Below are 22,904 nucleotides of genomic sequence, written 5' to 3'. Positions count from 1 at the left end.
TTGTTTTGTGCCTGAGCCTGCTCTTCTTACCTTCCTATTGACTTTCTCAGCTTCCTCCAATTAATTCCCTTTCTGCTTAAACAAAACAGGGATAGACTTTGAAAGAATGGACTTTGAAAATAAGAATTACCACTTATCTGTACTGCTAACAATAAAGTCACCTTGTGAGGGTGGCTCTCCTACCACTGCACAGAATCCGGGGTAGAGTGGGGAGCTGGTTTTCACAGCAAAGGATGAAGCAAATGAATGGCCAGACGCTGAAATGAGATTGTTGAGACCCCAGTGCTGACTCTTGTGCCTTGTGCCACGTGTAAGGTGCCAAGCCTAGAAGAGATTTGACAAGACAATCTCCCCTGCCTGTCTGTGGCAGTCATGGCTTTAGATCATGGTATACTGTACCCTCTTTTCCCCAGATCATGAAATACATCCTCAGAATCCTTCTCAACAAACAATTTAGGCAGCAGCTGCCCCAAAATTAGAGTTAGAATATATTGAAAACCATTTGATATTGCTACCTTTCAGGCTTATAATTTCCTCCTGAATCCTATATTTGCAATTCGTGTGGCCATAACCAAGTGTTTGGCCTATACTTTTATAAAATGTTAAGCTGATGTGTAGTCGTAGTATGTCAGTGTCTCTGACACTGAGTTTAAACACCACTAAAATTGCTACCAGATTGCTTCTTCCTGGGGATATTTACAAGTGGGTTATGAAAAATAGAACACAACTTTGCTTGAAGGCAAGAAGTTAGAGTGTTTACCTGCACTGAACATTTAGTAAAGAAACTATAGATCCAGCTCTTATGGCTAGATCTTAAGGTAGATCATGAAATGTAAAAAGTTGACATTAATGAGCTTTTTAAAAATTTTTGGTTTTTAAAAGGTTATTTTATTTATTTGAAAGACAGAAAGAGAAAGACAGATGAGTTTCCATCTGCTTGTTCACTCCCCAGATGCCTATGACAGCCAGGGCTGAGCTGAGGCCAAAGCCAGGAGACAGACACAGTCTGGGTCTCCCACCTGGGTGGCAGGGACCCAACTACTTGGACTATCACCTGCTGCTTCCCAGGGTGCACTTTAGCAAGAATCTAGAGTGGAGCTAGGACTCAAACCAGGCATTCTGATATGGGATGTGGGCACCCCAGCTGGCTTCTTAACCCCTGCCCCAAATGTCCACCTGGAACTTATTTTTTTAATTAGGTGTTTTGCAAGGTAACGCTACAGCTAGGATCTTTTTAAACAACATGTTTAACCTCCTTTCTAAAGCTAAACATTTTTTGCATTTTTATCTGTTTAGATTATTTAATTGTATAGACCCTGGAATTGAGCAACTTTTAAAATCTGACTTTCTAGATCTTATGTGATGTAAATCAAAATGCATTTAATCCTTGAATAAAATGTATTGACTTTTCTTTGACTTGTATATGTATAGGGCTTGTGATTACTTGAAACAACTACTTAACTTTAAATAACCACTTAACTTTATTTAAAGATTTATTTATTTTACTTGAAAGGCAAAGTGAGAGATAGAAAGAGCTCTTCCCTCTGCTGGTTTATTCCCTAAATGGTCCCAATAGCCAGGTCTAGGCCAGGCTGAAGCCAGGAGCTAGGAACTCCATCCAGGTCTCCCACAGGGACCCATGTATGTGACCATTATTTGTTGCATTCCCAAGCACAGTAGCAGAAAGATGGATCATAAGTAACCGGGACTCAGACAGTGCTCTGATTTAGATGCCTGCATTGCAAGCAGCAGTTTAACTCCCTGTGCCACAAAACCAGTCCCAAAAGCATGGATCTTATGTTAAATATTTGTTGCATATATGAGCCTCTTAGAAAGAAGAAAAATGGGTGGTGTTGTGGTGCTGCAGGTTAAGTTGCTGCCTGCGATGCCAGCATCCCTTACCAGAGCACTGAGTCCTGTCCTGGCTGCTCTACTTCCCATCCAACTTCCTGCTGATGCACCTGGGAATGCAATGAATTGATGCCCCAAGTACTTGAGCCCCTGCCACCCATGGGGGAAACCAGCATGGAGTTCTGGGCTCCTGGCATTGAAGCCATTTGGGGAGTGAATCAGCTCATGGAAGATCTCTCTTTCTTTGTATATCCCTCTCTCTGTCACTCTGCCTTTCAAATAAATAAATACATCTTTAAAAAAATGTTTTTTGATTAATCACATGGTCATTGCAACAACAACAAAAGCAGTGATTGTATTTTGTTGATCCTTTAGCATATGCCAGGGTACTTTCCCTATGTTGTTCAGTAAGTCCTGAGATTGGTAGCATTACTGCATTTACAGATTGGGTTCTCAGACTTAGAAGTGTTAAGTAACATACGACTAATAAGAGCAGATGCTTCAAAACTTATTCCACTGAAAATTTTGTGGTTTCAGAAAATAAATTATTTGTAAGTGCTATTTCAATGATCATATAAAACAGTATTTTTTCTGAAATAATAAAAATGGGAAAATTTTTAAATTTGAAATGTATAATTAATGAATGTACAATCCTATACATTCATAGAAAGTACTTTTTTTTTTTTTTTGTATTGCAACCTTCTATCCCTTTATAGGCTTTGGGACAAACTAGCCTAAAAAAGAATGAATTCAATTTAGAAAAAAACAGCATATGGTAAATGTAACTTTCTGGAAACTAATGTTTTACAGTTATTGAATCAAGCTTCCATTGGTACTCCCAAAACCATGGTCTTCAAACAAAGAATCAAATATTTGAGAATTATTTGAGCCTAATTACCTTAACAAATAAATAGTATCTAAGCTAAATCATTGTTAAGGCTTACAGTTTAATTTGCTTATCTAGGTAACTGTAGTTACACCTTCCATGGTAACCATAAGTCAATGATAAGACTTGGTAACAGTTTTAGTAGTCTAATACTAGGTGAAGTTGTTTAATATTTTTAAAATCGGCTTATTAATTCATTCACAAATCATCTATCGAGTAATCACTATCAATGTTCAAAGACTTGATTAGGATTTTTTGCCAAGGAAAAGAAATTAATGTCCTACCAAATTTAATTTTAAAATAAATGGTTTTGTTTTAGAAGTTTTCCTTTGAGACTAATAAAATCAGACTTTACAGTTTATATCTAATTTGGTTTAATTTTTTATCAAAAGAACTAGCCTCTGTTTAAAAAATTTATCTCCTTGCTTTATCATCATTTTCATTTGTTTGTAGTGGACTGACTGGCAACCATTTCAGTGTATTTGAGCTCTGAGTTCTGATGATTAATTTACATGATTTTATATCTTCATGAATACTCAAAACATCTTTACTAAAGAATCAATAGCCATGTGCTGAAGATTCGAAGCATACACAAGGATTCTGACAGTGTAGAAGCTGCTGTTCAAACAGCCCAAACATGACTATAAAATAGAAATTGCTCATCTTGAGATCTGTTAATTTTAGAATAAAACGAGAAAATTAGCATTTGTGCTCATTTTGTGTCAAATTAATGCCAACAAGTTAATATAGCAGCAGGGCAGGAGGCCACAGACTGAAAAATTTGGTTTATATTATGATGAGTAATTTTTAAAATTTATTTGAACTCCTGTTCAGGAAAATATTTAGGTTCTCCTTAAAACTGTTAGTGACCTACTGTCTAGTTGTAGATTTTATTTGACAACTTTGAAGCAGAAAAAAATGCCCCTCCTTTTATAAGGCACCAGAATAAGTAACTTCCTCAAGCTGTTCTCTAAAGTCTCACATATTCTCTGTAAAAATGAACAGTCTCATTTCCTTTAAGATGATATGCTATATATCCAAGGAACAAAGCATTTCCTGAGTCTGTTTAGTGTACATAGAACCCATTTGTGTTTGCTATGAACCCTCAAGAATATAGTAGCCATTAGAAAAAATAACACAACAAACACACCAAAACCCACCAAAGAATACAGAAATTTATATGCAATCTTGAGATGGTTAACAATACAGAATCGTGCAAAGTCCAAAAAAAGTATTAGGAAAATTTGATCATTTAGACATGCAAACACTTTTTAAAGCTCTTCTTTACCCTAGGATACCAATTTGAATACTCATATAACAGTATGACAATACAAAGATCTTTGGGCCAGGAGTAAAATATAAGTGCTAGTCCCTTTGCTGGTAGGTATGAGGTTTCTTTCTGGGGCAATAAAAATATTCTGGAATTAGTGATTATTGCACAACATTGTGAATATTCTAAAAACATCACTGAACTGTATGCTTTAAAGGGTAAATTTAACTGAATATGAATTATATTTTAATTAAAAATTTTGGATCCTACCATCTTATGCCCTTTGATGGCTACGTAATGGCAAGCAAGCAAGCTTTCTAATTTCTAAGAATTTCAGTTTTCTCCACTGTGAAATAAAGAGATTGTACTAGAATTAATCTTTTTTAAACTGCGGTTGCAACTCCTTGGTAAATGGTAAAATCAATTTAGTGAGTGGTAATCAATAATTTTTAAGAAATGAAACAAATAATATCAGAGTACACTGTATATACTAAATATTATTCTGCAAAAGCTTTTGTTTCAGTAATGTATACATGCATGTTGAGTCATGATGTATAATATATTTTTTCACTGTAGGTTACAGTCAAAAACGTCTGAACCTACTGTAGCTGATTTGTAATGTGCCTCCTTCTATAAAATTCAGCCAGCTTACACTATTTGGTTTGGTAGTAGCAAACCCTTCTTTTGATCTTGTTGATTCTTGTAGGTAACATCCTTTGAGCACTTGCCCTATGTGAGAGCCATTCTGAACTCTATGTAATGACAAAATCCTCACCACAAACTGTGGAACAGAACAATTATAATTCTTCCCATTTTATAGATTAGGCAAATGAAGAAAAGCAAAGCTATAACAAAAATCATTCAGCTAGAAGTGGTGGACTTGGACATTGAGCTCAAAGCATTTTATTTTACAGCCTGAAATCTTAACCACTATACTATCCTGTCTAGAATTCTGGCAATACACTTTTTTGAAGTTTTAAATTGATCTATAATCTTTTAGTTCTTCTCCACTTACTAGTATTATAAAATTATGTATTTTGAGTGATCAATATTATTTTAAAAATGAGAACAATGTCAGTGATAATAAAATAAACCCTAATAGAGAAAGCATGAAAGGGGTAATAATTGAACCAAATCAGAACACCTGCCTATCAGTACCTACCACAGAGCTCAAGGTTTCCTCTGAGTAGCAGAAAATCTTCACTTAAAAATCAGAGGTCCCTCTATGTTAAAGAATCTTCTCTTAAAAAAAAAGTAAAACTTGTATAATTCCTTTGCATCATTCTATTAATGCAAAGATGTCTTCAAATTTATTTAGTATAGTTGAATTTGGCCAAACATGTCCAGTGATGTTCCTCAGGTCAGAGTTGTTCTAATTACCTTCCAGGGAAAACACAAGATAATAGGGTACATGAGAAATTATAAAGAGAACTCAGATGAGCATCTGAATTCAAGGCAATTAAGAAACAAAGCAAATACCCAGTTCTCTGTCTTCCTATCTTCTTTTTAATGCTGTGTTCATTGGCACACACACGTATACCCACCCTTCCAGTCATTCAGCAAACAAAAACTGTTGATGTGACCCCTGCTCCTCAAGGAGCTTCTGATTTCTAGGCAATCAAATTTAGAAACTGTCATTTGTTGAATGTTTGTTCTTTCCAAGTACTTCTGCCTTTAAGTGTTCATGCATTTAATTTTGTCTTCACCCCCTACTGTGAGGTCATCCCTATATGTTTTGTTATTTATTTATTTATTTATTTATTTTGCTGTGAAAACTGAAACTCAATAAAAAAAAATAATTTGGTGTGAAGCGATTCAGATTGAAAGTGGTCACAGCTTCTCTGAGCCAAGTCTGGTAATTTTTCCCAATGAATGGCTTTGAAGTATCCCCTCCCCCCACAAATGCAGACAGGAAGGTGCTTCAAAGGGTTCATGAGAAATTACAAAATAAATTTAGGGGAGAATGGGAGATGGAAAAAGGATGATTAATGAACACAAGTCATAATTAGTAGTAACATTTTCTTGGATTCTGTTGGGCAGTTGGGTGACTGTAGATAATGTCCTGTATATTTCTTTACTGGAAAAAAAAACCCTAGAAAACAGAATTTGAATGCTCTTTATTATAAAGAAATGGTAAATGTTTGAGGAAATAGATATATTTACCCTGATTAGACATTGCATTACAAAGTGAACTTGTATCAAAATATCACAAATGTGTATACTTTTATATGTTTGTTAAACATTTAAAAACAAAAAAAAAGCTTTTAAAATGCTAACTTTATTTTGGTGCAAAACATTTTTGAAACCTATGCATAGTTTTTTAATGATACATGTTTCCATGAACTTTTGCATATCCCTCATGTTTAATATATTTTCCTTTATATTAGTTATTTGAAATAAATGTAAGATAATTACCCAGACATTTTCATTATTTAGATTTTTATCTACAATGGATCTATATTTTACTAAAACAGAACATTTAGAAGATTCAGTTTAACTTTTGTTCTTTTACCTTTGGTTCTACTCAACTCTTGAATATTTAATTTTATATTAACAGACACCTATGAATGTTTCACATTATTTCATTCTTAATACCACATTATAAATTCTGAAATTTAAGTCTAGCTACCAATGCCTAATGGCCCAGGAACAATGTAGCTATTTAGACAGAATTTTGCAAATTCATCATGGAATTTAAAGAGGAATGGAGAGTCAGCCTGAGTTTTTTTTTTCTTTTCTTTCTTTCTTAATTATAATCCTTGAAGCAGGGCTTGAGATAATGGGCCAAACAAAGAATGTAAATGATGCAGTGAAAATGAACTTGTATGAAGTGTAAAATGAGAGATGAACTTCTAACCTATAAAACCCACTTTGGGAAAATCAGATTACAAGTTTCTTCAAAGCATAGGTAGTGTGACTAACCATATAGAAGTTTTCTGTTCATTTATTTTCTCAGGTAGGTACGATTGATTTCACAACTAACAATTGCCAGGTTAATTGTTAGCACTCTCTACATTGTAATAACTTGCTAATTCCTTTAATGATCCTATAAATTTAGGTATTAATGAAATAAGAATCCCTTGAGAATAAGAAATAATGTGTTTGTAACCAATATCATTTTCAATCCTCGCCAACCTAAGAGATAGAGAATAAAATCTTAACTTAGAAATTTTCCAAATGAATACAAATTTGTGCGGTTACAAGGAATCCAATTATAATCACTTTTCTCCATTGTCTCCACAAAATAAAAAAGATGCTCTCAGTCCTGCAGCCCCAGTTCCAACTGCCAACAATATATGACTTACATAGTTTTTTCAAAAGTTAGAATTTAATTCTTTACTATGCATTAGAATTCTTACAGAAAGGAGTACTTTTTGTGATTTTGGTGTCATTAATAGGGGATTTTTAATCTCATAATAGATGTTGATTAGTTTCCTTATTGTTGGAATGACATTATAAACAAAGTATTGTATTTGTAACTTATTTGGTCTTTCTTGGAAATAAAGAATATCTTATAGAGCATTTCCATTATCAAGTATTTTCTTCATTGTGTAGGTCGTGAAAAATCAGGACATTGAGATGAAGTGATTTCCATTTCTCATACTGAGTCACAGCTGAAAATCGTGTTACTCAAGAAGTGCTTACTGTACTGGATGAAATAAAGAAATACAAGAGCATATTCCACTTTTACAAGCTTCACAACAGAGTATTATATACAAAGAAGAATAGGAGCTTGTGGTCGATAAGTTGCTAATGAAGAGCATAGAAAATAAAATCTTTGGGACTTTATAGTAAGGGAAGGTCTCGGTAGGCTGAGGCACTCAACACCAACTTTGAAAGGCAGTGGGCCAGAACAGGAAAAGACGATTCCAAAAAGGCGTTTTTGACATGGAAGCTGATGGCACAGCAGAGTTTGAGTCTTACATGGTCATGGAACAGAGTGCTCCCCTCTCCAGGAAGTAGGGGGTTTATGTAGGTAGAGTAGGAGCTGAGAATGCTCAGTGATTCAACACTTTGGGACTCTAACTTTGAATATGAATTTTTCTATCAAGTGCCTCTGACTCTCATTCTACTGAACTCATAATAAGTGAGGACTCTATCTTATCTATCCTGATACCTCTGGGTCTAACACAGTACTTTCTGTGCCTGGCACAGAAAGGGCATTTTTTTTTTTTCAAAAAAGATTTATTTGTTTTATTTATTTGAAAGAGTGACAGAGAGAGGGAGGGAGAGGGGAGGAGGAAAAGTGAGAGAAAGAAAAAAAGAGAGAGTCCATCCACTGCTCCACCCCCAAATATGCAGGACAACCAGGGCTGGACCGCACTGTACAAGTAGTCTGGAACTCAGTCTGGGTCTCCTAGGTGAATGACAGGGATCCAAATACTGGGGCCATCATCTGCTGCCTTCTATGTGCGTTAGTAGGAATTTGGATCAGAATTGCAGGCAGGACTTGATCCCAGGCAGTCTGATATAGGCTATGTGCATCCCGATGAACAGCTTAACCTACTGTACTAAAACACCTGAGCTGGCACCGCGGCTCACTAGGCTAATCCTCTGCCTTGCGGCGCCAGCACACCGGGTTCTAGTCCCGGTCGGGGCACCGGATTCTGTCCCGGTTGCCCCTCTTCCAGGCCGGCTCTCTGCTGTGGCCAGGGAGTGCAGTGGAGGATGGCCCAAGTGCTTGGGCCCTGCACCCCACGGGAGACCAGGAGAAGCACCTGGCTCCTGGCTTCAGATCAGCGGGGTGCGCTGGCCGCAGCGCGCTGGCCGCGGCGGCCATTGGAGGGTGAACCAACGGCAAAGGAAGACCTTTCTCTCTGTCTCTCTCTCTCACTGTCCACTCTGCCTGTCAAAAAAATAAAATTAAAAAAAATTAAAACACCTGCTCCAGAAAAGACGTTCGGCAATATTTGTTGAATGAATTAATGAGTTTCAGATAGTTGGAGTGAATTACCCAAGATCAAACAATCACTGATAAAATTATGACTGGAACCAACTATTTGTTTTTACCCTGTTCAGTCATGAACTGTGAATTGTTATAGAATCATATTTCTCCATTCTCTTTGTTTTTGAAAGACATTTTGGGTGAGCCTTAGGAAGCTTTTATTAGTCAGGGTTCCCCAGAGAAGCAAAGCCAAGAGGATGTGCTTGTGTATACACACAGAAAGGCATTTATTATAAGAAATTAGTTTACGTGATGATGGCAGCTGAGAAGTCCCATCTGCAGGGTGAGTCACCACGCTGTAGACCTCAGAGAGCAGATGGTGTAGTCCCAGCAGCAGTCTAAGGCCTGAGAACCAGGAACTGCCAATGTTTCAGTTCAAGACTGATGGTGGGAAAACACCGATGTCTCAGGTTGAAGGCTGTGAGGCAGGAGTCCTTTCTTGTTCAGGGAAAGTGAATTTTTTTTTTTTTTTTTGCTGTGCAGTTTTGCAACTTTATTTAATAATCATCAGTTCATTCTTATCAACCCTGTCTGTAGATTTTTTTTTTCTTTTGGACAGGCAGAGTGGACAGTGAGAGAGAGAGACAGAGAGACAGGTCTTCCTTTGCCGTTGGTTCATCTTCCAATGGCCGCCGCGACCAGCGCGCTGCGGCCAGCGCACCCCGCCGATCTGAAGCCAGGAGCCAGGTGCTTCTCCTGGTCTCCCGTGGGGTGCAGGGCCCAAGCACTTGGGCCATCCTCCACTGCACTCCCTGGCCACAGCATAGAGCTGGCCTGGAAGAGGGGCAACCGGGACAGAATCCGGCGCCCCGACCAGGACTAGAACCCAGTGTGCCGGCACTGCAAGGCAGAGGATTAGCCTAGTGAGCCGTGGCGCCGGCCTAGATTTTTTTTTAAGTGATGGTTATGTAGTTAGCAAAACTACAGAGCTTGTTTGGTGAATCTTCATCCTCATGTTTTTCTGGATAATCCCACATGGCTATGGTATGTATGTGACATTCCTTATTCTTTAGGACTAAAGAGTTTTGTTGTTCTATATCAGAGTCCCCATCCCTTTCATGGGAAACTTCCATCTCTCTGAGTGCCCAAGGGGCAGGCTTATTGAAACCCACTCCATGGATGTGCTTGTGAATGCTGCTGCTGTATTCTGGGGTCATCACTTTTGTGGATGGCAGAATGTTTGCAGACGCCACCCTGCAGGGCCAACCAGGAAAAGAGGAGCACAGGAGATCTGTGGGAAAGAGTAGCAGCAGTCACCAAGTGGCCAGAGCCAGCTTTTCTGTTCCATTCAGGCCTCCAGTGGATTGCATGAGGCCCACCCACGTTGAAAACAGCAGTCTGCTTTATACAGATTCAAATGTGAACCTTGTCCAGCCTCACAGACATACCCAGGAAAGCATTTGACCAAGTACAAGAATCAAGGCTTCCCACATCCAACCAAGTAGATTCATAAAATTTACCATTTTACAGGTAGAGTCATAGACAGTGAGAGAGCGAGAAAAAAAAAAAAGCTCATGGATGGGGCATATATCTGGCCTAACCCACATCCCATATCTGAGTGCCTATTTTCGAGTTCCAGCTGATCCTAATTCCAGATTCCTGCCAATGCAGACCCTGGAAGACAGCAGGTGATAGTTCAAGTAATTAGCCAATGCCACCATGTAGGGAACCTGGACTCTGTTCCCAGCTCCTGGCTTTGGTTTGGCCCAGCACTGGTGGATGTGGGTGAGTGAACCAGTGGATGGGAGCTCTGTTTCTCTCTCAAAAAAATGTTCTTGAAAAATGAATATTATGAGAAAACTATGCTTGGATTTTTAAAAAATTCGCACCAAAATAAACTTTTCTTTTTTTGTGAGATTTTTGGAAAACCTCTATATTTAGTTCTGAACAAGTATGTATACAAGTATCTGTTTATGAAGTGATAAATCATGGTGGTAAAAAACATCTTTGCTGGGTTCAAATTCCAGTTATATGATGTATGAACTTGGGCAAGTTACTTCTCTTTATATAAAGGTCTTTGTCCATCAAATGAGAATAATGATAAATTATTGTTCAATGATTGTTTTATAAGATAACTAAAATAAAAATATAAAGAATTTAGTACAGTGCATTGCATATGGTAAGTACTCAGTAAGTGATGGCTATTATTTAATAAGAAATATTGGGGCAGGGCCGGCGCTGTGATGTAGTGGGTAAAGCCACCACCTGCAGTACTGGCATCACATATGGGCATCGGTTCGAATCCTGGCTGCTCCACTTCCAATCCGGCTCTCTGCTAGGGCCTGGGAAAGCAGTGGAAGATGGCCCAGGTCCTTGGGCCATGCGGGAGACCTGAAAGAAGCTCCTGGCTCCTGGCTTCGGATCGGCGCAGCTCCGGCTATTGCTGCCATTTTGGGGGTGAACCTGTGGATGGAAGACCTTTCTCTATGTCTCTCCCTCTCCCTGTAGATCTGCCTCTCAAATAAATAAATAAAATATAAAAAAACAACACTTTTTAAAAAGATTTATTTATTTATTTGAAAGTTAGAGCTACAGAGAAGAAGAGGCAGAGGCAGAAAGAGAGAATCTTCCATCCACTGATTCACTCCCTAAATGGCCACCATGGCGAGTGGGATGCTGGCACTGTAGGTGATGGCTTTACCAGCTATGCCACAGCTACAGCCCTAAAAATTGTTTATTTTGGTGCAAACAAAACTTGAAATCCATGTGTCGTTGCATATGCATGTATTTCAAGAGAAGTTTTGACTAGGTACTTATGTTGTTATGAGCTGCCTCCTAGGATGTACTACCAGGAAGCTGAATTCAAAGCAGAGGCGCTGGGACTTGAACTGGTATTCTGATACCGGATGCATGTGTCCCAAGCAACTTAACCTCCTGTGCTATAACACTTGCCTTTGTTCTTAATTTTTTTAAAAAATATTTATTTACTTATTTATTTGAAAGGCACAGTTACAGAGAGAGAGCTTCCATCCACTGGTTCACTCCCCAAAAATTGCTGCAACAACTCAGACTGGGTGGGGCCAAAGCCAGGAGCCTGTAGCTTCTTCCAGGTGCCCCATGTGGATGCAGAGGCTCAAACACTTGGGCCATCTTCTGCTGCTTTCCCAGGCGTATTAGTGGGGAGATGGATCGGAAGTGGAGCAGCCAGAAGATAAACCAGTTCCCTATGGAATGCTGGTGTCTCAGGTGGCAGCTTAACCTGCTATGCCACATTGCTGGCCCTTCTGTTTTTAATTTTAAACATCAAATGAAATTATGATATTCTTCTATGGCAGGGAACATTTATTTACATTTCTATTTTCGTTTCCTACTCCAGTGCCTGGATTCTGACATCTCCAGGTGCTCATAAAAATTTTTTAAGATAGTATTGTGTCTCAGGAAAACATAATTTGAGGTATTTGAATTTTGTAACTCTTTAAAAAATGTCATATATTTGTAATATACCAAGTTTTAGAATAATTTCTTCTTATGCACAAATGTCAATTGATTTGAAATGAAACATTTGGAGAAGTTACAATAGTAGAAGTCAAATATTTTCATTTCCTTTATATTTGTTAATGAGTTGTGTTACTTAATTAACCTTTCATTGTAAAACAGTTTCCATGAACAGCTAAACTTGACATGAAGCTTTAGGTGACTTAGTAAAATACATAGTTTGCAGCACAAAATCTTTACATCTCAGTGGCATAGATATACTACTAATACTTACATTGCATCATATTTTATACTTACCAAGTTGTTTTTAATATATTATCATGTTTGATCCTTACAGTAATCTTGAAGTTTATGTATGTAAATTTCACTAACCCCACTTTACAGGTAAGGAAGCTGAAGAATGAGAGAGACAAGCCAGTATGCCAATCACCAAACATCAAATTAATTACTGAGAAATATAGGGTGCTTTTTTGTGAATACAAAAAATAATTTTAGTCTGATTTAGTTAGAGAGAGAAAAACATCATTTCTTTTCAGTCAGTAATAATATCAAGATGATATGTAATTCCTTATCAGGTGAATTAGAATTCAACAAATCAAATTATATATATGAAGGTGAAAAGATGAATAACTTAAAACTTAGCTCCGCTTTGAAAGCCAAGGGCTGGGACCGGAGATGTGGTGTAGAGGGTAAAGCCGCTGCCTGCAGTGCTGGGATTCCACATGGGCGCCTGTTCCAGTCCTGGCTGCTCCACTTCCGATCCAGCTCTCTACTGTGGCCTGGGAAAGCAGTAGAAGATGGCCCAAGTCCTTGAGCCCCTGCACCTGCGTGGGAGACCTGGAAAAAGCTCCTGGCTCCTGGCTTCGGATCAGCGCAGCTCCGGCCGTTTACGGCCATCTGGAGAGTGAACTATCTCTGCCTCTCCTTCTCTCTCTGTGTAACTCTGACTTTCAAGTAAATAAGTAAATCTTAAAAAAAAAAAAAAAAAAAAAAGCCAAGGGCTAAAACACCTGGAATATTTTGAGTTTTGTCCACAAGTGAATACCTGCCTGTTTTCCTAGCATAAGGCCATTCATATCTTTCATTATTATCTAGCCATCTTTTTTTTAAACTTTTATTTAATAAATATAAATTTCCAAAGTACAACTTTTAGATTATAGCGGCTTTTTCCCCCATAACCACCCTCCCACCCACAACCATCCCATTTCCCACTCCCTCTCCCATCCCATTCTTCATCAAGATTCATTTTCAATTATCTTTATATACAGAAGATCAATTTAGTATATACTAAGTAAAGATTTCAACAGTTTGCACCCACACAGAAACACAAAGTATAAAGTACTGTTTGAGTACTAGTTATACTGTTAATTCACATAGTACAGCACATTAAGGACAGAGGTCCTACATGGGAAGCAAGTGCGCAGTGACTCCTGTTGCTGATTTAACAATTGACACTCTTATTTATGACGTCAGTAATCACCTGAGGCTCTTGTCATGAGCTGCCAAGGCTATGGAAGCCTCTTGAGTTCACAAACTCCGATCTTATTTAGACAAGGCCATAATCAAAGTGGAAGTTCTCTCCTCCCTTCAGAGAAAGGTACCTCCTTCTTTGAAATTATCTAACCATCTTTAAATAAGGAACTAAATAAAACCATTTTATTTCTATTGTGGGCACTCAGATTTACCATAACAATAGGAGTTGCTTTCTCTGCCATGTGACCATGACTCCCCATCACCTGATAGGGCCATTTCCTCCTCCTGAACATGATCCATTGTTCCCAGCTCTTTTCTGTGCACTATGTGGAAGATATCCTTTCCACCTCTCCTTTCTCCTCTTTTAAATTCCTCCCATCTCTCGAGGTCTATCTCAGGAAAAGACGGCAATCTACAACCTACACTGGGAATGGGTACAGTTCTCAGGTGGGAAGCAACATTTAAATTCAGGCTAAAAGAATAACTTGGAATTCTTCAAGGTAGGATACTGAATGGGTAAGAGAAGAAGAAGGTGTGAGGCAATGGCATTCTTTGCTGGCAGAATGTGGAAATGAGTGAAGAGAGAAGGATGGATACATGATTCAATCAGCAAAACTACTAGCACTGATTCTTATAAAAAGTGATTGGAAATAAGGTTAGAAAGGAAGTTGAGGGGCTGGTGCTGTGGCGCAGTGGATTAAAGCCTTGGCCTGAAGCACCAGCATCCCATATGGGTGCCGGTTCTAGTCCTGGCTGCTCCTCTTCTGATTTAGCTCTCTGCTATGTTCTGGGAAAGCAGTAGAAAATGGCCCAAGTCCTTGGGCCCCTGCACCCACATGGGAGACCCAGGAATAAGCTCCTGGTTCCTGCCTTCAGATCGGCACAGCTCTGGCTGTTGTGGCCATCTGGGGAGTGAACCAATGGATGGAAAACCTCTCTCTCTCTGCATCTCTATAAATCTGTCTTTCAAATGAGTAAATCTTAAAAAAAAAAAAAAAGAAAGGAAATTGAGTATTTCATTGGGAAGGATTTGTATTCTTTGAAAAAAATTGTATTTTTGCAAGGGATGCTCCTTAAACATACTGCAGAAAAATGACCCAGTAAGATTTTCAATCTGATACATACTTGAAGTCCACTGATTCTGGCCCAAATCTGCTTTCACAGTTCTGATTTCTTTTCTGTGTTACAAGGTCCCAACACTCTCATCAGGTACATCCTGGCTGTTGTCTAAATGCAATGCTTACTTTCTCTCTTGATAATCTCACTCTGGAAAAGCAAGTTCCATTTTTCTCTATTATCTATGAAAAAAATATATAATAATGTTTGTTCTTCCAAAAGTGATGGTAAGAATTATTGAATTTTTAAAGAATTTTATTTAAGGTTTACAAATTTCATGCATTTCACGTTTACAGATTTAGCAACATGGTAACACTTCACGCCCTACCCTCCAGCCCACTTTCCCACCCTTCCTCCTCCTCCGTCTCCAATTTCCTCTCTTAATTTTTACAATGATCTACTGTGAGTTTACATTATACTTGTAAGATTAACCCTATACTAACTAAAGAGTTCAACAAATAACATGAAGAAAACTGTTCTTCAACAGTAGAGATAAGGGCTATAAACAATCATTGAATACCAAAATGTCAATTTCTCTGCAATACATTACATTTCAGGTACTCTATTAGTTACCACAGATTAGGGAAAACATGGTATCTCTCTTTTTGGGACTGGCTTACTTCACTAAGTATAATGGTTTCCACTTGCATCCATTTCGTTGCAAATGGCAGGATTTCATTTTTTTTAAAGAAATGAGTAGTATTCTATAATGTATATATACCATAGTTTCTTAATCCAGTTATCAGCTGATGCACATCTTGGTTGATTCCATATCAGCTACTGTGAATTGAACTACAATAAACATGGGGGTACAGATCACTCTTTCATATGCTAATTTTATTTCCCTTGGGTAAGTTCCTAGGAGTGGGATTGCTGGGTCATATGGTAGATCTATTTTCAGATTTCTGAGGTATCTTTATACTGTATTCCACATGACTGTACTAGTTTACATTCTCACCAACAGTGGATTAGGGTACCTTTGTCCCCACATTCTTGCCTGCATTTATTGTTTGTTGATTTCTGTATGAGAGCCATTCTAACTGGGATGAGGTGAAACTTCATTGTGGTTTTGATTTGTGTTTCCCTGATGGCCAGTGATCCTGAACATTTTTTCATTTGTCTGCTGGCCATTTGAATTTCCACTTTCAAAAAAGGCCTGTTCAAGTCCTTTGCCCATTTCTTAACTGGATTGTTTGTTTTGTTGTTGTTGAGTTTCTTGAACTCTATAGATTCTGGATGTTAACCCTTTGTGAGTTTCATAGTTTGCAATATTTTCTCCCATTCTGTCAGTTGCGTCTTCACTTTGCTGAAGTTCCTTTTGCAGTGCAGAAGCTTCTCAGCTTGATGTAATCCCATTTGTCTATTTGGACTTTGGTTGTCTGTGCTTTTGGGATATTTTTCTTTCTTTCTTTCCTTTTCTTTTTTTGAAGGTTTTCTTATTCATTTTAGAGGCAAAGTTACAGACAGAGAGGGGGAGAGACAGAGAGAGAGGTCTACCATCTACCAGTTCACTCTCAAAATGGCCAAAACGGCTAGAGCTAGGCAGATCAGAAGCCAGGAGTCAGGAGCTTCCTCTGGGCCTCTCACATGGGTGCTCTTTGTAGTAATCTCTGATGATTCTTTTTATTTCTATGGTATCTGGCTACATTTCTATTTTCTTTTTTGATTTAATTAATTTTGGTCTTCTCTCTCTCTTTTGGTTGCTTGAACCAATGGTGTAACAATTTTGTTTAGTTTTTCAAAAAACAAGCTGTTCATTTCACGGATCTTTTGTGTTTTTTTTCATTTCGATTTTGTTTATTCTCTAATTTTAATTATTTCTTTCCTCCTATTAATTTTGGGTTTGGTTTGTTGTTGGTTTTCTAGGTCCTTGAGATGCATTGATAGCTCATTTATTTGCTGCCCTTCTAATATCTTTATGCAGGCACCAACTGTTATAAAGTTCCCTCTTAACACTGTTTTGTTTTGATAGGTTGTATTATCATCTTCATTCATTTCCAGAAATATATTAATTTCCCTTTTTGATTTCTTCTATGACCCAGTGTTTATTCAGGAGCATGTTGTTCCGTCTCCATGTGTTTGTATATATTATCAAGATTCTTAAGTTGTTAATTTCCAGCTTCATTCCTTTGTGGTCAGAGAAGATGCATGGTATGATTTCAATTTTTTTGAATTTGCTGAGACTTGCTTTATGACCTAGCATATGATCTATCCTCAAGAAAGTTCCATGTACTGATGAAAAGATTGTGTATTATTCAATTGTCTGATGAAATGTTCTGTAGGTATGTGTCAATTAGCTCTGTTTTTGTTGTTCATTTTCTATCTAGTTGATCTGTCCATTAATCAAAGTGGGATGTTGAAGACCCTTATTACTCTTGTATTGGCGTTTGTGTCTCCCTTTAGATCCATTAACATTTGTTTTAAATAGCTAGGCACTCTGGCATTGGGTGCATATACATTTATTATAGTCACATGTTCCTGTTGAATCGATATCTTAATCATCACATAGTGTGCTTCTTTGTTTCTTTTAACAGTTTGCTTGATATTAGGATGTCTACACATGCTCATTTTTGCTTTCTATTATCATGGAATGTCTTTTTCCATCCTTTTGCTTTCAGTCTGAATGTACCTTTGAGGTGTGTTTCTTGTAGGCAGCAAAAAGATGGGTCTTGTTTTTTAATCCATTTAGCCAGTCTGTATCTTTTAATTGGACAATTTAGGTCATTTACATTCAAGATTACTATTGACAAATGACAGCTTGGCCCTGCCATTTTTCCATAATATTCCTATTATTTGCTTTGGATTTTCTTTGCATTTTACTAGGAGGTTATCTACCTTCAGATTCTTTCATAGTGATGATTATCTTTCTGAGTTTCTGTGTGTAGCATATCCTTAAGCATCATGTGTCAGGCTGGATGAGTAGTGACAAATTCTTTCAATTTCTGTTTGTTATGGAGGATTTTTATTTCACCTTCATTCACAAATGAGAGCTTTGCAGAGTACAGTATTCTGGGTTGACAGTTTTTTTCCTTTTAAGACTTGGACTATGTCTCTTCATTCTTTCCTAGCCTGTAGGGTTTCTGATAAGTCGGCTACAAGTCTAATGGCAGATCCTCTGAAAGTAATTGGGCATTTCTCTTGTGGACATTTTAGAATTTTTTTTTTTATGTTTTACTGTTGCAAGTTTGACTACAATGTGTTATGGTGAAGATCTTTTCTGGTCATGTCTACCAGGAGTTCTATGTGCCTCTTGTACTTGGATGTTCCTTTCTTTCTCCAGATAAGGGAAGTTTTCTGTAATTATTTCATTGAATAGGACTTCTAATCCATTCTATCTTTCCATGTCTTCAAAAATCCCTAAAACCTGTATGTTGGGTTGTTTGATAGTATCCCATAAATATCCAACATGATTTTTTGTTTTTCTAATTTCTCCTTCTATTTATTTTGTCTGACTGAAATTTTCAAAGATTTGTCTTCTAGCTTGGATATTATTTCTTTTGCTTCACCAAGTCTGCTGATAAGGCCTTCCATGTATTTTTTTATTTGACATATGTAATCTCCATTTCTAATATTTCAGTTTTATTTCTCTTCAAAATCTCAATTTTATGGAAAAATTTTTCTTGCATGTCATGAATAGATTTCTTTAACTTGTGAATTTTCTTTTCACTGTTTCTGAGTAATCCTATGATTAATTTTTGAATTCATTTGCAGGCATTTCATCAATCTCCTCATCTTCACATTCTCATATTGAAGGGTTGTGTTCCTTTAGGGGAGCAATGTTTTCTTCCTTAGTCTTGTTTCTTGAATTTCTGCATTTTTAAAAAAGATTTATTTATTTATTTGAAAGTCCGAGTTAACAGAGAGAGGAGAGGCAGAGAGAGAGAGAGAGAGAGATCTTCCATCTGCTGGTTCACTCCCAGATGGCCAAAACGGACAGAGCTGTGCTGATCCAAAGCCAGGAGTCAGGAGCTTCTTCCGGGTCTCCCATGCGGGTGCAGGGGCCCAAGGACTTGGGCTATCCTCCACTGCTTTCCCAGGCCACAGCAGAGAGCTGGATTGGAAGTGGAGCAGCTGGGACTAGAACCAGCACACATATGGGATGCCGGTGCCTCAGGCCAGGGTGTTAACTTGCTGCGCCACAGCACCGGCCCCTCTGCATTAATTTTTAATCATTTGTGGAAATACTTGTTGGTTTTATTCTCTGTTGGATTTTGTCTTTGAATCATGCCTCTAAGGGTTAGTGGAGTGCCTCCTCTTTCGGTGAATATCCAGAGGCTTGTGCTGGGTGTGGCCAAGGAGCTCTGGTCAGTGCTCCAGGTTGGAGAGAGTGTCCTGGGTTACACCCACATTGAGCACAGCGGATTTCCTCATGGTTGGCAGGAAGGAGTGTATGATCACCTCTGTTGGCACAATCACACCCTCATCTGTTCTCTTCCAAGGTGATCAGTGCCCAAGGTTAACTCCCATATAGTGTGCTTTCTAATACATCAAAACAGGAATGTTTTCAATTAAGAATTTATTTTCCTCAAGATGTGATTATTTGGACAATACTTATCTCATGTTAAAAATATAAAAATTTTATAATCAATGGAAATGCAAAGTGGATCTTCTGAACACTACACTGATATTAGGAGATTATAATCACATTAACTGATTTTATTTTCCTAATTTTTATGTACTCCTTTATGATAGTTTGATTCATTATTTGTAGTGAAAGTATAATTATTTCATCTCATTGCATAATTTTCTCTTGCTGTTTCATCCTTTTAATCACTAAAGGAGAGTGAATTCCAGTTGCTTTCCAAAATCCCCAGCTGGATTGGCTTCCTGGTAGTTTTAAGTTTAAGCAACGGGGGGGGCACCATGGCTCACTTGGTTAATCCTCCGCCTGTGGCGCCAGCATCCCATGGGGGTGCCAGGTTCTAGTCCCGGTTGCTCCTCTTCTAGTCCAGCTCTCTGCTGTGGTCCAGAAGGGCAGTGGAGGATGGCCCAGGTCCTTGGGTCCCTGCAACCGCAGGGGAGACCAGGAGGAAGCACCTGGCTCCTGGCTTTGCATTGGCACAGCACACCGGCCGTTGTTGGGGGTGGGGTGTGAACCAACGGAAAGAAGACCTTTCTCTCTGTCTCTCTCTCTCTCTCTCACTGTATAACTCTGCCTGTTAAATAATAATAATAAAAAAAAAGTTTAAGCAACAGGGGCCTGCAGTATGGTGTAGCAGGTGGGGCCACCGCCTGCAGTGCCGGCATTCCATGTGGGCACCGGTTCCAGTCTTGGCTGTTCCACTTCCGATCCAGTTCTCTGCTATGGCCTGGAAAAGCAGTGGAGGATGGCTCAAGTCATTGGGCCCCTGCACCATGTGGGAGACCCAGAGGAAGCTCCTGGATCCTGGCTTCAGATCGGCACAGCTCCAGCCATTGTGGCCATCTAGGGAGTGAATCAGCAGATGGAAGACATCTCTCTTTCTCTCTGCCTCTGCCTCTCTGTAGCTCTGCCTTTCAAATAAATGAATAAATCTTTAAATAAAGCTTAAGCAACATATTTTCCAATTATCTTATACCCCGTTTATAGTCTCTAGAACAATGCTATGTGTGCACAAGGTGCTCAATATATACCTGGGTGATGAATGCATTGTGAAATTAGTTTGGAACACACTTGGGAAAATCTGAGGTACTGGACTAGAAATGCTCTCTTTGTTGGAAGTAAATATGAATACACAGTTCCTCACTAGGACATCAAAAATGACAACCAGGGGCAGGTTTGGAGCAGCAGTTAATATGCTGCTTAGGGTAGCCACACCCCATGTCAGGGCGCCTCAGACTCCAGAAGAAAAAGCTTTAGAGGTAAGTCTTTGATGAAGCCCTCACAGTAGACATTTGGACAGTGGCGATTCTGCTCATCTAGCCTTAGCAAGAGAACTGAGTTGGGAGTCACTTGAGGAAACTGCACTGTTGGTCCCTTGCCTAGTGTTCAAGATGCATGTTTAAGGATGTAGATGCTTTTGTTGTGGCCAATACTTAGCACCACGCCCAGGATAGCCTGACTGCTTCAATTCTGGAGTCGGTTTGTCAGCTTTCAGTTGAAACATATCATCAGCTATTGCATCTTTTTCTTCCTTCCTCCCTCCTTCCCTCCCTCCCTCCCTCCCTTCCTTCCTTCCTTCTTTCTTTCCTTCCTTCCTTCTTTCCTCCCTTCTTTCCTTCCCCCCTCCCTCCCACCCTCCCTTCCTTCCCTCCTTTCTTTCTAGATTTATTTATTTATTTGAAAGGCAGAGTTACAGAGAGGCAGAGGTGGAGAGAGAGAGGGGGAGAGAAGTCTTCCATGCACTGGTTCACTCCCTAAATGGCTGCAACGACCGGAGCTGTGCCGATCTGAAACCAGAAGGCAGGAGCTTCTTCCAGGTCTCCCACATGGGTGCAGGGGCCTAAGGACTTGCGCTGTCTTCTACTGCTTTTCCAGGCCATAGCAGAGAGCTGGATCACAAGTACAAAGGTGTTCAAACCAGCACCTATATGGGATGCCGGCACTGCAGGTGGTGGCTTTACCTGCTATGCCAAAGCACCAGCCACACATCTTGCTTTCAACCAAGGTATTTTCGATGGTGGGTTCAGGGCCTACAGAATACATTTTCAGCAGCTGGGAAACAACAGATATCAGAAAACACCCATTTGCCATGTATATATAATCTAGGAAGCATCCATCTCTCTATTCTCCAATCTCCCAGCATTTAAAGGATTTGCTGCAAATGCCAAAGCTGTGTGTTTCCTGAAGTGAACCAAACTGTGAAATTACACTGAAGATACCCAAGCAAAAGGCATCAAAAGTGAGGTCCATGGTCCTACTATGACCCACCCGGGGTTTCTCAATCTGTGGTGAGACATCTTCACCACCAACATCTTACCTCTGCTTCAACAATTTGGCCTCGTCAAAGGCACCTGCTCATATGCAAGTGTAGAAGATGTCTCAGGAGCTATACACACCTCTCCATTGGGCAAATTCCATCTATCTTTCTATCCTCAGAAGAAAGGAGGGAGCTGTGGGAACATGGCCAGGCTGTCTGCCTGTTGGAGTAGATCCCTTTGACAATGTTAAGAGTGACAGCTACTTCCCGTAGCACTTGCCATTTTCTTTGTATGAATCCACTTCACAGGCATTTTTTTTTTTTTCTGATCCTTAGCATCTAGAGCCAGGTTGAGAAAAGTCTGTTACAGTTGCTAGAGGCTTTTTCACTGAAACTTAAATCAGATAGGACAAAAAAGGGAGAGAGATTTATTTATTTATTTGAAAGGCAGAGAACAAATAGAGAGAGAGATACAGATCTTCCATCTCCCCAAATGGTTACAATGGCCAGGTCTGGGCCAGGACAAAGCCAGGAGTCAGGAACTCCATGCAGATCTCCCATGTACTTGGGCCAGCCTCCACTGCCTTCCCAGGCACCTTAGCAAGGAATTAGATTGGAAACAGAGCAACTGGGACTCAAACCGATAATCCAGTGAGGGACGCCAGCAACACAAGCAACTTGCAAGTGGCACCTTAACCCTCTGTGCCGCATCAGCTCCTATGTCAACTCTGAATGTGCAGAGCCAGGATCCAGATCAGTCTCCCTGCAGAGCAGAACGTGGTGCTGTTCCCTGTTTGCTGTTGTTTCCCTAGCAGATCTGCATTTTAGAATCTCCCAGAGGCTGCCAGAGTGACTTCCAGCGAAGATGGTCTACGATAGCACCGCTGAGGGGTTCCCAAGCAGATCAACAAAGGGCGCTAACCCACTGGTTGGTTGCAGGATGGTATTCCCGGGGCTCTCTGAACAGTAAGGCAGAGTGCTGAAACACTTCTGTTTGGACAGAGCAATGTGTTCTCTGATGGTTCCCTGACTGCATGGAAAAAAAAACCACACTGCCGCTAAAACAAAGGCAGTCGTGTATAGCTATTG

General features: G+C 39.3%; 1 pseudogene; it reads left to right on the top strand.

Annotated features, from left to right (window-relative positions):
- Positions 1–19,200: 19,200 nt before the first annotated feature.
- Positions 19,201–22,088, top strand: LOC133766291 (glycogenin-1-like; annotated as a pseudogene).
- The last annotated feature ends 816 nt before the right edge of the window (positions 22,089–22,904 follow it).

Source organism: Lepus europaeus, chromosome 9, assembly GCF_033115175.1.
Source record: "Lepus europaeus isolate LE1 chromosome 9, mLepTim1.pri, whole genome shotgun sequence".
Classification (NCBI taxonomy): Eukaryota; Metazoa; Chordata; class Mammalia; order Lagomorpha; family Leporidae; genus Lepus; species Lepus europaeus.
This window is presented reverse-complemented; position numbering and strand designations above follow the sequence as displayed.